Source organism: Pelophylax lessonae (genome assembly GCF_965119305.1).
Source record: "Pelophylax lessonae genome assembly, chromosome: 1".
NCBI lineage: Eukaryota > Metazoa > Chordata > Amphibia > Anura > Ranidae > Pelophylax > Pelophylax lessonae.
Window position 1 is genome coordinate 237,647,885 of NC_138768.1, and position 14,790 is coordinate 237,662,674.

A 14,790-nucleotide genomic window follows, 5' to 3' on the forward strand; every position below is an offset into this window, starting at 1 on the left:
GCACACAAGTGTGAACACAGACAATTAGAAAGTGACACTAAACATTACGCTTATTCTTCAAATAATCCATACATATCCACGACTTAATGGCCCTGTAATTAATTTTTAATTAAATAATTTCTTACTGTGTTTTTTCTGCATTTTTGTAATGTCCTATGTTAGCTCCTGAATTTCTCCTTTTCCCACTCTCTTTACTGGCAACTCTCAGCTGTCCACGACAAAGCCTAATTTTCAAGATTCTGCTCGGGACAAGCTAATTTTGGGACTGTTGGCCATTGGCGGCCTGTCCATTGGGGGCGCAAGGGCGCCGCTCCCCCATCCATGCATACGGCCACCTAACCTACAGGCAGGGCGCTGGATGCATGGATTCCAATGAGGGTTTTTTTTTTAAGCACCTGATTAGAGCCAGAGGCTCTAATAGGCTTCAAAAAAGGGTGGGCTCAGGGCACAGAGCAATGTGCCCTGAGCCCACCCAGTTGTATGACAATAGCAAATGAATATTCGCTATTATCACACTGATTCTCCTCCCAGCCAATCGGGAAGCGGGTTGTGAGACCCCTTTCCTGATTAGCTGAAAAGAGAACCAATTTTACTGGCCATTAAAAGAGGGAGGTGACGGACGGCTGGAGGAGATAAGAATGCTGGCTGTCCGGCCCACTGGGGGAGGTGGGGGGGCTGAATTTGTCTGCCCTCCATCCAACCCACTGGGGGGTGGTGCGTTTGCCTGCCGGCTGGCCAGCTGCCTGCCTGTCCTGCTGGGGAGGGGGTGGTGAATTTGAAGCCCCCCCCCCAAATTATAATGCACCAGCTGCCACTGCTGTTGGCAACTATGCCTCTGATTGTTTGGAACAAGCAGCGCATGTTAATTTGTGGTCATATGCACTGCTCTATGCACATTACAAATTCCATAGTCCCTAGTCCACCTTGAGAGCCAACAAGAAAGTGTGACTATGTTCTTCTATACAATAGACCATGGAAAACAAATGTAGCCACCCTCTAACAGAAAATTGGAACACAGCAGGGAAAAAAGGAATTAGGAAGATTACTTTACAACCAATGGACTACTGATGTCACACTGGCAATTCCACTGCTGTGGAAACATCAATTACAGTGGTATAGACACCACTTTCACTAATGGCTATTGTTCCCTCACTGACCCAGCAATCTTGCTCGTGAATGAAGGAGTTTCGACAGAGTGACACCATAGAAGTAGGTGAGGGTTCTTTTAGCAACCTTGTTGATGGCAACAAATAGCCAGCAAAAGAATCACTGATATAACGCAACCCTCGTCCCCCATTCACACCTGACCATTTTGTTACACATTTTCAAGCATTTTCCTATATGTGACAATGCTCAACATCAAGAATTCCATTCTTTTTTTTATTCTATTCTATCACAGCACAAAAAGGTACAGGAGCTTTTTTTTTCAGAGCTATGTTGTGCATCTTTGTTCACATAGTAAACGCTCCAGTAAATGCATGACACAGGCGATTTTGTTTCTAAATTGTTCTCTTCTGTTCTCGCCTTCCTCTCCTCCCTCAAAACAAAAATGCCCGAGGTTGCATACACATGCTAAAAAAGCTGGCAAAATTCTTTAACAATTTGTGTGTACACATGCAAAACCACTACAAATTGCCTGAAAAATGCTCAGTTTATTTATGTGAATTGGGTTCAACCTGGGCATCTAATGTAGGCAATCACTGACTCAATTTGGGCAGAGTGGAGGCTGAACCTGGGCATCTGGTGTAGGCAATCCTTGGCTCAGTTATGTGGGAATGGTGGAGGCTCAATCTGGGCATCTATTGTAGGCAATTCTTTGCTCAGGTGGGAATGGAGGCTCAACCTGAGCATCTAATGTAGGCAATACCTGACTCAATTCCGGCAGAATGGAGGCTGAACTTGGGCATCTGGTGTAGGCAATACTTGACTCAGTTATGAGGGAAAGGAGACTCAACCTGGGCATCTAATGTAGGCAATTCTTTGCTCAGGGGGGAATGGAGGCTCAGTCTGAGCATCTAATGTAGGCGATCCTTGACTCAATTTGGGCAGAATGAAGGCTCAATCTAAGCATCTGAGGTAGGCAATCCTTGATTCAGTAAGGTTTAAATGGAGGCTTAACCTGGGCATCTGATGTAACCAATGCTTAATTCAGTTAGGGACCCCTCCCTCATCCTTGTGACAAAAGCTCACCAAATGCCAAGTCCCTGAAATGTCACCATGCTATGTTACAGCACAGTACAGTCACGGCACCATCAACTTTATATACTGTACATTCACATCAGGCCCTACCCTCATAGAAGTTTAAAATGTAAGGTCCCTATCTCACATAAGTGCAAACTATAGCCAATTTGGACAGAGCCAATTACCCATCAGGAAGTTTCCCACCCAGCTTGGGCGTCAGAGAACACTTTCCTTTTTATTAGTGAATGCAAAGTGTTTTCTGGTTGAAGGAGATATAGATTGTGATGTCGCCAATCCTGCCTCCCTCTCATCCAATCAGAGAATGCTGTGCATTCATAGAGAAAATGCAAAGTTTTCTCTAAATGATGCCCTTGCATAGGACCCAGAAGCTAGTCTAGATCACTGTAGTAATGGGGCCTGCTACAGTGATTTTTAGCTTCCACGGGGATTCCATAGGTATGCACATGCAAACTTACATTGGTTCAAGCTAGACCAGTGTAACTATGTAAAATTGCCATGCCTGGCATAAAGCTTTATGAAAAGGAGACAGATCTCCAAAATGCATTGCCTTGGTTAGCACACTGCAAAGGAAGTGGGCAGATACATACACATATGGGTCTTCAGCCACTGCTAGTGGAGAGCTCTAGTGTGGAGCACCATTCAAATTCAAGCTAACCCCTGATCAGTTCTATCCAGTGTTTCAGCAACCCATAATGTCCTCAGTTCTTTCTCTTTCATAGCAAAATTATTCTCAAGGTTACTGAGGAGGAAAGAGGACAAGATTTTTTTTCTTTGTCAGGACACCAAATGGCTCTTGTAGACTAATTTACAAATATCATGGATCTAAGCAAACACTTAGAATTAAAAAAAATCCCAGTGGAATTCCTAAATTCAATTGTCCATCTAGTAAATTAAGACTGTTACAGCTCTTCTTAGTCCTTAAGGGATGCATATTATTGCATCCTATTCAAAGATCATTTTAAGAAGGTCAGTATTCCATCTTCAGCTGAAGTCTTTGCATTTTAGCTTATTATAAACACTTTAAATATCGAACAGAATTTCGAAACCCAGAGATTGTTTCTAAAGGTATAAAAATATATCAATAAAGTTCATAACATTATCATATTTATTCACAAGAAATCATAATAAAAATTTACTAAAAAAGTGAATAAAAAAAACCCCAAAACACATAATAAATAATGCAAAAACACTATCCCTCAGGACAGAGCTGGAGAAAGAGAGAAGAAAATTATTGATCATACAAATATATATTTTATTATTTGTACATTTTCAACAGCCATGGTACAAATAATTAAATATTTATTTGTAAAACAAACATTTTTTTTCTCTCTTTCTCCAGCTCTGTCCTGAGGGATAGTGTTTTTGCATTAATTTATTATGTTTTTTTTTTTTTCTTTGTTCATTCACTTTAGTGAATTTTTCATAATAATTTCTTGTGAAAATATATCATTATATTAGGTTATGAATGGTATTGATATATTTTTCTACCTTTTATAAACAATCTCTATAATCTTTCAAGAGCTAGGTGGTCCCGAAGAAGTGGTATTCTTCACGAAACGCGTAGACCAATATCCTATATCTCAATCCTACACAGCGCCTTTTGTCAATGGGTGTACTTGGAAGAAAAAATATGCAAGCTTGTTTCACATGACTGTTTTATTAGATTTTATTGATAACAATTAATAAAATATTTTGTATTTTTTATATATTCATTGTATTGGTTTGTGCTTTAAAGGGGTATTTAAAGCTCTACGTATTCTTTTTTCTCCAATATATGTTTAAAACAAGGATGATACCCTCCAATGGCATATGGTTTTGATCCATACCTCCCCCCACACACATTCAATCAATTTTTCTGGCTTTTCCAGAAAATTGCCCATGCAATCAGCTGGCCCCAATAGATATAAAAAAAATATGACCAATAGTTTCTGTCTTAAAAAGCCTACTTTAAAGCTTTTTTTTTTACAAATATTATTTTTAGTCTTAATTCCACTTTAATTTTAAGCGTTTGGATACACTTTAAAATAAACTCATTAGTTCTGCACACTAAAATCTAAACTGTCTCCTGGACTGAATACGAGCATTGGTTGTGCCAGAGCATGCATTTGAAAGTTTTGGAGTGCCCTAGCAGCCCAAATCTCTAATACATAAATTCTGAAATTGTCTTAACAGTATCAAGAGCTGGTCAGGCCTTTCCAGACTATTATATAATAACACTGACCTTCATAGTAATGGGCCCACACTTTTTATTTATGCTTTATGTGGCAATAAAGTTAACAAAACGATTTATTGCATGATTGTGACAACAGCTTTTTAATCTAAACATGCACTCCTATCGCATTTGTTATTAACAATATAAAGATCTTGACACAGAAAATGTGTGCACTGCTAATGGTAGATATGTGTTGAATCAGAATTGGAAGCAATAACCTTGTAGCACCATATTTCAATAAACATTTATGCACTTTAATCATTTCTTATTCTGTAAGCTTACAAAGGTCATTAAAGGTTGTAGAACCTAGCTCTGTCCTGCTAACATTGACACTCCATGTATTCTTGGCTGGCAAGGTTACTGTTCTGCTATTTGATCCCATAGAGTATAAAAATCCATAGAATGCAAATAATGATTGTTATCCCGCCTGCTCTGTCTGAGCCGCCTGATAACTGCCTGTACCAGTGTGCTGTATAGACTTCTGTGGGCTTCCTGCCAGTAGCTCAGGGACTAATGTACCAGCAACCCACAGAAGTCTATACAGCTCACCAGTGCAGACACTGTTCTGTGCTCAGCCGGATCAGAGAAAGACGATTTAAGAAAAGACCTGCTGGGCTGTTACAAGCTTGCTTTTGCAAACGCTCATCTGATCCAAGGTCTGCATTTCTATTTGTTGAGTGCTGGGGAAGATAAGGTGACTTTAGAGATTTCAGTTCCAATTTAAAGTTGAACTCCAGACAAACAGCTAAATATGCAGATGAAATATTGTACTAAGTAGCTGTTTTACCTGCCAAAGGATTTGTATTTCTGTCTATCTAGCCCTGAGATTTACAACTTTGCCACACAGCAGATGCCTGTCTAGCAGGGAAGGGGTTCTGATCATTCCCTGCTGCAGTTTCACTTTCACTTTCACCTACAGGTCTTCTCCTCACGCCAACCAGCATTCTGTGACTGGACAGTAAAAGCACCCCACTGATGAACCAATCTCTCCATGTCTCTGCCCTCTCCTGCTATGAGCAAGCTCCTTGCACTGCAGCCCATTTGATTGGCTGGCTGTTTTTGTTGCTTCTCCCGCTGACATTCTGAGCTCTGCTGTTCAGGGACTGCTAGCGTTTGATACCAACTCAAATTCAAGTACTTACATTGCATGCATTTAAAATACATTCAATGATGTCAAAAGAAAGACTGCTCTGCGCCAACCCCCCCTAAAACCGCATCTCAGGACGCCCACTGCTCCGGGTGTTGGCCTCAGGAGCTTGTCCTGCTTGGAGTGACAGTACTTACCGTCACTTGAAGTGAAAGACAGATACTTAATGGACACTGAGAATATGATAATGTGTATTGTATTTCAGAAGCTCAAGGACGACCGTCTGCTAGTTAATTGGCTCAAGTTGATTGCATCATTGTCATCTGTTAGTTGCTGAGTGCAAATAGTGTACTGTTTGTGTTGGTTGTTCTTTAAATATGTTAATTATGTTTCTGTATACAATTTCATCTGTATATGATAATGTAATCAGGCAACCCCTGACCTGATGGAGTAATTTGATCAGGAGGGGGATGTGCTCATGTGTGTATAAATTGAGTGTGAAACTGTTCAATAAAGGAGAAGCTTCCATTACAAGCTAAGTTGTCGGCTAACTTTGTATGGGGGCCGCTGGAAAATCTGATATCTATGTTCACGACTGGGAGGAAGCTGTATACTGACGGAAGTCCAAAAGTACAGTGTGGGTTGCGGTTCAGTTACACTTGGTATGTATAGCAAAGTCAGAAAATGAGGCCGCACTCCACAGAGTTCCCACTAGTAAGTTTATTGTGTGCAGCTGGCAGTTGACACAGTCCCCACCCTTAGGCCACATCCCTCTGACATGTTTCGCTCCTCCTAGGGCTTAATCATAGATCTCTAGACAGCCAACTACACACAATAAACTTACCATTGGGATTTATGTGGAATATTGTCTAATTTTTCAATTTTGCTATACAATTAACCACTTGCCGACCGCCCGCCGCAGTTTTACTGCGGCAGGCTGGCTCAGCTGAGCGAAACAACGTAGCTCTACATTGGGACCAGCGGCCGCGATTGCCGCCGGGCACCCGCAATCGTTCCCCCGCTGAGAGAGAAGGGCGGTCAGCTGTTGTGCACACAGTTGACCGTTCTTCTCTCTGACATGATCACAGAGCATGACCGCACTCAGGAGTAGATGAAATGGAAGTGTTTTATTCCCCATAAAACTTGAATACATACAGTGCATCACACAGACATGGGACAGGTTGACGCGTTTCACGATTCTACAGATTGCTTACTCATAACCAATGGGGAATAAAACACTTCCATTTCATCTACTCCTGAGTGCGGTCAAACTCTCTCTTTGATTACTTGATGACTGGATGGCGGATCCGACCTGCACCAGAGTGCTTTGCCTCACCTGAGCGGCTTTTTTCTGTTACTACAATGATCACAGAGCGCCTGTGATCCTTCTATATAGGATCACAGGTCTCTGTGGTCATTTCACAAGCCCATCCCCCATACAGTTAGTAAACACTCCCCTAGGCTCACACTTAACCCTTTGATCACCCCTACGTTAACCGCTTCCCTGTCAATATCATTATTACAGTAACAGTGCATATTTTTAGCACTGATTACTGTAGTATTGTCACTGGTCCCCCCAAGTGTCAAAAATGTCAGTTAGGTGTCCGATCTGTCAGTGGAAATGTCTCAGTCCTGGTAAAAATCGCAGCTCACTGCCATTGCTATTAAAAAAAAAAAAAAAAAAAAAAAGACATAAATCTTTCCCCTAGTTTGAAGACACGATAACATTTGCACAAACCAATTAAAATAGGCATATTGTGATTTTTTTTTTTTACCAAAAATATGTAGCAGAATACAAATTGGCCTGAAAGGATGAAAAACTATGATTTTTAATTTTTTTCTTTTGGAAATGTTATATAGCAGAATGTGAAAAATATTGTTTTTTTTTTTTTTTTTTTTTAGAATTGTCGCTGTTTGTTTTGTTTATAGCGCAAACAATAAAAAAATCGCACAGGTGATCAAATACCACCAAAAGAAAGCTCTATTTGTGGGGAAAAAAAAGGACATTCATTTTTTTTCCGTACAGTGTCTCTCAACCGCGCAGTTTTCCGTTAAACTAACACAGTGCCGAATCACAAAAAAATGGCCGGGTCATTAAGGGGGTAAATCCTTCCGGTCCAGAACTGGTTATTCATGTACTTCTGTTCATGTCCTCAATTCAGCTAAGGATTTTGCAGAGCAGTGTTGGCAGCTCTCACACAGCTTTCAGTAAGTTTCTCTACTGAGTATTTCCTCCCTATCACATCTGAGCAGCCCATGTGACTATAGCAGTGATGGCGAACCTTGGCACCTCAGATGTTTTGGAACTACTTTTCCCACTATAGAGTCACACATGTGGGAGTATACACAGTGGTAAATGACAGCCCACTCCCTCCCTCCTCCTCCATGTCTACTGACAAGCTAAACACAATGGGAGCGGGACATTACATGTAGATTGATGGAGGCTTAATCTCCCTCTTATTCTAAGGCACAGGCTGGAGCTGTGTGACTGGCAGAAAACCACTCACACCATTTTATTGCCAAAAATAATAAAGATTTGTTCGCAAATATATATTTGTATGACAATTTAAAACCATTTATTTATATTATTTATTTATTTTTACTCTTTATTCTAAAGGCTGTTTTTTTTTTTTTTCTTTTAACATGTTTGACAGTAGCAGGGGACAAGAAGCTCCTCCTGCTTATTTTTCCATGCAAACAGGCTGAGAAAGAGCTGGGTCATGTGACAGCTGTATCTCGATTAGGAAAAAAGGTACAGAAATAAAAGGAGCAATGTAAATTAAACAGTGTGTGTTTAGTATTACTTTAAAGTGGTTGTAAAGTCAGAAGGTTTTTTTTTATTTTAATGCATTCTATGCATTAAGAAAAAAATCATTCTGTGTGAAGCAGCCTCCCCAGCCCCCCTAATACTTACCTGAGCCCCATCTCACTCCAGCCATGTCCTCTCCCTCCTGATTGGCTGAGACACAGCAGCGGCACCATTGGCACCCGCTGCTGTCAAACTCAGTTAGCCAATCAGGAGAGAGGGGGACGGGGCCGAATGGCAGCTCCGTGCCTGAATAGACATACAGAGCTCCAGCTCGGCTCAGGTTCCCCGAGAGCAAGCTGCTTGCTGTGGGGGCACTCATCAGAAGGGAGGAGCCAGAAGCAGCGAAGAGGGACACGAGAAGAGGAGAATCTGGGCTACTCTGTACAAAACCAACTACACAGAGGAGGTAAGTATTTCACGTTTTTTATTTTTTAAAGAAAAAAGAACCACAAGACCTTACAATCACTTTAATCTATTTCATTTATCTACATAAAAGATATAAAATGATATAAAATAGAATAGAACACACATCTCAATTATATTGCTAGTGCTAAATGAAAATATCTTATATCTCACTTTCAACCTTCCTATGTTCAGGGGTAATCAAAATAAGGCAAAACTTTCAAGTTCTGGAATGTACAAGTTTACTCAAAATTTTTTAAATACTTTGGGGGCAAAACAATTTCTACTTTGATCTTTTAGCACATAAAAGACTTCATTTGGTCATTTGTTTGTAAAAAGAAAAAACCTGATTCTGTATTTTATGTTCAACGGAGAATGTAACACAGAAATGCAAATTAAATGCAGCTATAGTTTGTAGAATATGTAATGTATCTTGCCAAATTAATATTATTCCAAATATTTTTAATAAATAATTTTCTTCTTTACAAATTCCAAATATAGGGATCCCAAAGATCCCAGTTTTCGATATACATTAATTTGCCTATGCAAATACCGACTATCATGAAGTCAGTATTTGCATAGAATTCAGGGTAGCTTTAGCAGCAGATCAAAGAGGTGGGTGGCAAGGTAGGGACAGGGAAATTACAGAGACTACAGTATAGTGTCAGGCATAGTTTGCTTGTCATAACCTGAATACAGTTTTACATGAAAGAAACCTTGCATTGCTGTAACAAAAGATTTCGCTGAAATTACTAATTGTGGTTGGTTTAAAATTGCAGTATTTAGTAATTCAGCAGTTCTTGTAACCATTTAATCCTATTCATGCTATGATTTTTTTCTGCAACCTTTCACAAGATTAGTTGTCTTGTGCATATTTTGGCTTGAATACAGCACAAATGAATAGCTTATCTGTACTCTGCAAGACTTTATTCTAAGATTTGGCTGTGAAGTCAACAACATAACATTTGTGTTATAAAGTATACAATAAGATTTTGGCTTCAAGATTTAAAAAATGGGATTTTTAACTTGCCGTAAAACCATTTCTCTGATGTTTATTAAGGGACACAGCTCCTGATATTCATAACCATTGGGTTATACTGCCCCCTACAGGAGTAGGACACTAGGCAAAAAATAATTCTGGCTACACCCATGGGAAGTCCCAGGGTGTATACTCCCTCTCTCTGCTATAGCCACTCAGTTTTGTTACATGCAGTGGCAGGAGAATTTTAACTCCACAGAGGGGTGGGTGCTGTGTCTGTAAATGAACCTCAGAGAAATGGAATTTACGGTAAGTCAAAAATCCCATTTTCTCTTTCGTTCATTGACGGACACAGCTCCTGATATTCATAACCATTGGGACATCCCAAAGCAGTGTTAAACATGAGGGGTGGGAACAAGAAAAAAATTCATTTCAAATGAAAATCAGAGACAACCTTTGGAAGGAACGACGAACAGGGGCGAAGAACCACCTTATCCCTGTATCCCAGGTGTGTTGAATGTCGGGATAACCCCGCCAGTTCAGAGGTGAAAGACACTAAAAATGCCACCTTCTGGGACAGTGTAAGCAAAGGGAGGCTTATGTAGAGCTGGAAGCACCAAATTAAGGTCCCAAGGTGGCAATGGAGCCCACATTGGAGGACCAAATGTCAGACACCATGAAGAAAGGTACGCACCAGGGAGTTTGTGGCCAAAGGTCTTTGGAAGAAGACCACCAAAAGCCGACCCCTGGCCCTTGATGGTACTCAAGGCCAATTTCTGTTCATCCCCCCTGTTAAAGGAAGGTCAAGATCTGAGCCACCGAGAAGGAGTGCGGAAGAACCCCAAGAGACTCACACCACACAATGTACGTCTTCCACGTACGATGGTAGATCTTCCTAGAGGTAGATTTCCTAGCTTTCAACAGTGTAGGAATCACTGAATCAGATAAACCCCTATCCTTCAGCACCTGGTGTTCAACAGCCAAGCTGTCAAAGCCAGTGACTGTAAAGCTGGATGGAAGATCAGTCCTTGGGACAGCAAATCCTCCCTGAGCGGAAGCTGCTAAGGAATGTCGGTGGCCAGCTGCACCAGATCGGCGTACCAAGTTTTGCGAGGCCAGTCCGGAGCCGCTAAGATGACCGTAATCCCTTCTGCCTCTATCCTGCATAGAAGTCTTGGCAGAATCTTGAGAAGAGGGAAGGCGTACATCAGACGAAACTAACCCCACGAGGCCACCAGCGTGTCTGTGGCGTCCACCAGAGGATCCCTTGACCCAGCCACACACCTCTGCACTTTTCTGTTGAGCCGAGGCACCAACAGATCCACATCAGGGGTGCTCCAACAGAGACACAGCAGATGAAACACCTCCAGATGAAGGTATCACTCCCAGTGGTCCAACGCCTGCCGACTGAGATAATCCACATGCCAATTTTGCACCCTGGGAATGTGTACGGCGGAGAGGGCTGAAACAAACCATTCTGCCCACCTTAGAATGTGATTAACATAAGTCACAGATGTGGCATTGTCCGATTGAATGCGCACTGGGCAACCCTGAAGATGATCCATCCAATGATCCAGACACAGTCTAATCACCCAGAGTTCCAAGACATCGATTGGGAGTCTGGACTTTTCCAGCATCCAGATCCCCTGAACAGAATGCTTGCTGAGGATGCCTCCCCAGCTGGACAGGCTGGCATCCGTGGTGACCACTGTCCAATACAAGGGGAGGAAGGAATTTCCCAGCCGAAACGCCAGAAAACAAAGCCACCAAATCAGGGACTCCTTCGTGCCCCAACTCCGACCCGCCGGATCTGATTGTCCAAAGACTATGGAGTTTTGTCCCATTTGGTCAGATTTTTCCCTTTGCAGGGACCTCGTATGGAACTGTGAAAACAGAACCCCCTCAAAAGTAGACTCCATCAGGCCCAGCACTCGCATGCAAGTCCGGAGGGATGACCATTTGTTGGACAGCAGGAGGCAAATTGCAGCCTGTAGTTTCTGGAGTTTGTCTAGAGGAAGGAGCAATCTGGCTAAGGCCGAGTCCAGAGTCAGGCTCAGATAGTCCAGCTTTGTGGACAGAATCAGAGCAGACTTCTGAAAATTCAGAATCCAGCCAAACTCTCGCAGAGTTCGTATTGTGATCTCCAGGTTTTCCACAACAGCAGAGGGAGACTCCACTCACAGAAGGAGATCGTCCAAGTAGCCGAGTACCACAATCACCCATTGGCATAGCAAAACTAGCATCGGGGCTAACACTTTTGTGAAGACCAGAGGAGCAGATGCGAGACCAAAGGGTAACGCTAAAAATTGATAATGCTCCTCTCCCACAGCAAAGTGGAGAAAACGTGGGTGACTGGCATATATTTGAATGTGAAGGTAGGCATCCTTGATATCGATAGAGATGAGGAAAACCCCCTGACGCAGGGATGCCGCCACCGTTCGAATGGACTCCAGTCTGAACTTCTGTACCTGAACAAAGTAGTTTACCGCCTTGAGGTCCAGGATTGGACGCACTTTGCCTTCCTTCCTGGGAACTGTAAACAGGTTTAGGTAAAAACCCTGAAAACATTCCGAGGTCGGAACCAGTACAATCACCCCTTGAAGGAACAGATCTTGTACTGCCCCAAACAGGCCCTGTAAGCGGTCTGGGGACAGGCGCAAATTGATGGGGGACAAGAGCGAAACTCGATCTTGTACCGGCCAAAATGACTTTGTGGACCCACTTGTCTTGCACCCAGGAAGTCCACGGGTCCGGAAACCAGCAAAGACATCCCCCCACCCCTGATACGGGTGAGAGTGCACCTTCAAGCAGAAGGAGCCTTGTCCCCAGGTCTGGAGAACCCCGATCTTGGCTTGCCAGACCAGGATCATTTGGATCCTCTAGAAGAGACCCTGAAAGACTTCGAGCCCTTGTCAGTTGACCCTGAGGGATGAAAAAACGTCTTGTGAGCTGAGAAGTAAGGCCCACATCTACGAGTTTCCTTGCCTTTAGCAGCCTGCGGAAGAAAAGTACTCTCCCCCCCCCCCCCATGAGACCTTTAATTATGTCATTCAGGGTAGCTCCAAACAGGCAATCTCCTTGAAAATGAAGATCAGTCAAGGATTTTTTTGAAGTCTGATCCACAGACTAGCACTTGAGCCAAAAAACACACCAAAGGATCATGCCAAAACAGAGAGGCGAGCCATCAGGGGAACCGCATCCAAAGAGGCCAGGATACTGAAGAAAGGAAAGACACTGCTCCAGGTGTATAGTGTGTGGCAGTGGCGGCTGGTGCTCAAAATTTTTGGGGGGGCGGAAAAAGAAAAATGTAATAGGTATTGCTTCGCGCCAAAAAACGCAGTAAAAAAATTGCGTGACTTTGAAGCTGTGCCCCCTTCAATGCAATGAACACTGTGCTGTGCCCCCTTCAATGCAATAAACACTGTGCTGTGCCCCCTTCAATGCAATAAACACTGTGCTGTGCCCCCTTCAATGCAACACTGTGCTGTGCCCCCTTCAATGCAATAAACACTGTGCTGTGCCCCCTTCAATGCAATAAACACTGTGCTGTGCCCCCTTCAATGCAATGAACACTGTGCTGTGCCCCCTTCAATGCAATGAACACTGTGCTGTGCCCCCTTCAATGCAATAAACACTGTGCTGTGCCCCCTTCAATGCAATGAACACTGTGCTGTGCCCCCTTTAATGCAATGAACACTGTGCTGTGCCCCCTTCAATGCAATAAACACTGTGCTGTGCCCCCTTCAATGCAATAAACACTGTGCTGTGCCCCCTTCAATGCAATGAACACTGTGCTGTGCCCCCTTCAATGCAATGAACACTGTGCTGTGCCCCCACAATGCAGAGTTCAGCGTGCATGCCCCTTTCAGAATGCAGAGTGCCCACAGCATTGTACCCCAATGATTGCAGAGTGCCCACAGCATTGTACCCCAATGATTGCAGAGTGCCACAGAATTGTACCCCAATGATTGCAGAGTGCCACAGCATTGTACCCCAATGATTGCAGAGTGCCACAGAATTGTACCCCAATGATTGCAGAGTGCCACAGAATTGTACCCCATTGATTGCAGAGTGCCCACAGCATTGTACCGCAATGATTGCAGAGTGCCACAGAATTGTACCCCAATGATTGCAGAGTGCCACAGCATTGTACCCCAATGATTGCAGAGTGCCACAGCATTGTACCCCAATGATTGCAGAGTGCCCACAGCATTGTACCCCAATAAATAAAGAGTGCCCACAGCATTGTACCCCAATGATTGCAGAGTGCCACAGAATTGTACCCCAATGATTGCAGAGTGCCACAGAATTGTACCCCAATGATTGCAGAGTGCCCACAGCATTGTACCCCAATGATTGCAGAGTGCCACAGAATTGTACCCCAATGATTGCAGAGTGCCACAGAATTGTACCCCAATGATTGCAGAGTGCCCACAGCATTGTACCCCAATGATTGCAGAGTGCCACAGAATTGCACCCCAATGATTGCAGAGTGCCACAGCATTGTACCCCAATGATTGCAGAGTGCCACAGAATTGTACCCCAATGATTGCAGAGTGCCACAGCATTGTACCCCAATGATTGCAGAGTGCCCACAGCATTGTACCCCAATAAATGCAGAGTGCCCACAGCATTGTACCCCAATGATTGCAGAGTGCCACAGCATTGTACCCCAATAAATGCAGAGTGCCACAGAATTGTGCCCCAATGATTGCAGAGTGCCCACAGCATTGTACCCCAATGATTGCAGAGTGCCACAGAATTGTACCCCAATGATTGCAGAGTGCCACAGAATTGTACCCCAATGATTGCACAGTGCCCACAGCATTGTACCCCAATGATTGCAGAGTGCCACAGAATTGTACCCCAATGATTGCAGAGTGCCACAGCATTGTACCCCAATGATTGCAGAGTGCCACAGAATTGTACCCCAATGATTGCAGAGTGCCACAGCATTGTACCCCAATGATTGCAGAGTGCCAACAGCATTGTACCACAATAAATGCAGAGTGCCACAGCATTGTACCCCAATAAATGCAGAGTGCCCACAGCATTGTACCCCAATGATTGCAGAGTGCCACAGCATTGTACCCCAATAA